The sequence below is a fragment of the Oratosquilla oratoria genome, chromosome 13 (assembly GCF_046742065.1).
Source record: "Oratosquilla oratoria isolate Oo_2021 chromosome 13, ASM4674206v1, whole genome shotgun sequence".
Classification (NCBI taxonomy): Eukaryota; Metazoa; Arthropoda; class Malacostraca; order Stomatopoda; family Squillidae; genus Oratosquilla; species Oratosquilla oratoria.
In genome coordinates this window covers 70,929,378-70,930,754 of record NC_134789.1, presented here as the reverse complement: position 1 = coordinate 70,930,754, position 1,377 = coordinate 70,929,378, and the positions used below count along the sequence as shown (strand labels likewise).

At 53.2% G+C, this 1,377-nt stretch overlaps 1 protein-coding gene across 1 annotated transcript in view; it reads left to right on the top strand.

The window, feature by feature from the left end:
• The first annotated feature begins 1,013 nt into the window (after nucleotides 1-1,013).
• Nucleotides 1,014-1,377, top strand: part of LOC143032162 (uncharacterized) — a 26,861-nt gene continuing 26,497 nt past the window's right edge. Inside the window, exon 1 of the mRNA XM_076196631.1 lies at nucleotides 1,014-1,377. This exon is cut by the window's right edge and continues 359 nt beyond it. The gene's annotated coding sequence lies outside the window, so the exon portion shown is untranslated.

Sequence of the window (1,377 nt, the reverse complement as noted above, 5' to 3'; positions counted from 1 at the left end):
GAATGGGTGAGGAGTTGGGGCTGAGTGAGTGGGTAAGAGCTGTGAATAATGTGTTAGGTGAGTGATTAGGTAAGTTAGTGGGCATGAATTAGTGAATTTGTGAGTTAACGTGTGGGTGTGGATGGGTGACAGTTTGGGTAAGTGGGTGAGTAGATGTGCCTGAGTGAACAGATGAACAGGTAAATGAACAAGTATGTGTGCGTGAGGCTGACTGGGCGAGTCGGTAGGCGAGAAGGTGGGTATGTATTCGTGAGTGAATATGATGTGAAAAGGTGAGTGAATGAGCGAGAGCATGCGTGACTGAAGGAAAAGATGCCTGAATAGGTGAATTAGTAAGGGTGAGTGGGTAGGTGCGTGGGCGTATAGGCGTGCGGGTGTGCACCTGCTATAGCGACGCCTGGCACCTTGAGGCTTCTATGACACCTGCGTCCGCACCAAAGCCCGAGCGAGGCCGAGATTTACTGAGAGCCGGACCCAAGGCCCGTAGTCCATCCCACGCACTGACGCTGAAAGCATCCTCTTTCCCAGCCGGGCGTTGCTATAGCAACCATCGCACACACGCACACACACACACGCGCGAGCTCGTGGGAGGAGGGCTTTGTACAATATACCTCCCATCTCCTCCTCCTCGGCCCCTTTCGTCCTCCTCTTCACCCATCACGACAACGGCCATCATAACAAGGTCTCCTGTACCGCGTAAGACCTACGATCCACAGCCGCCGACGAGGGACCTCCACCGTGCAAGAGTGAGTGTTTCCCGCCTACAGCAGGAGTGGGAGGCCTCCTTCCATCCACTACGTCTTGAGTTCTTGCTCAACCGTATTAGAAACATTAACCCACCCACCCCCGGCATCCCCACCCCTAATCTCCCACCCTCTCCTTCCTCGTCGGCACTCAGCCCCCGCGGCTCCCTGAGAACATTCAATGGGTCTGTGGGAACAGTACTCAGCCGTGACGGATCGCACGGACCCAAAGGTCTCTCCCACCCCCTTCCCCCGCGCCATCAAAGAACGTCTCGACCTCCTTCATTTGCGTAAGGAACTTGTGGTGCGATCTTCGTGTAATAAGCAGCTTCCTCTGAACACAAATGTGACATGTGAAATATATACTGTTTACATACCTACTTCCCTACAGTGTGATTCATCCGAATACATCAACCTGCGCGAGCTATACAGTGTGTCTACATTTTGCGCATGTACGTCCGTACTTCATTTGTACACGTTACGGTGATTCCAGCGTCATGAGGACAATCGTCTTTGGACACTTGAGGTTCTCGTGCGCGAGGAGGACGCTACCTGCGCAAGATCGTGATTTACCCTTACCAAGAAAGATCATTCTCCTCAAGGGAGTGAGTCCTGTGCTCGAAGAAGGGTACCC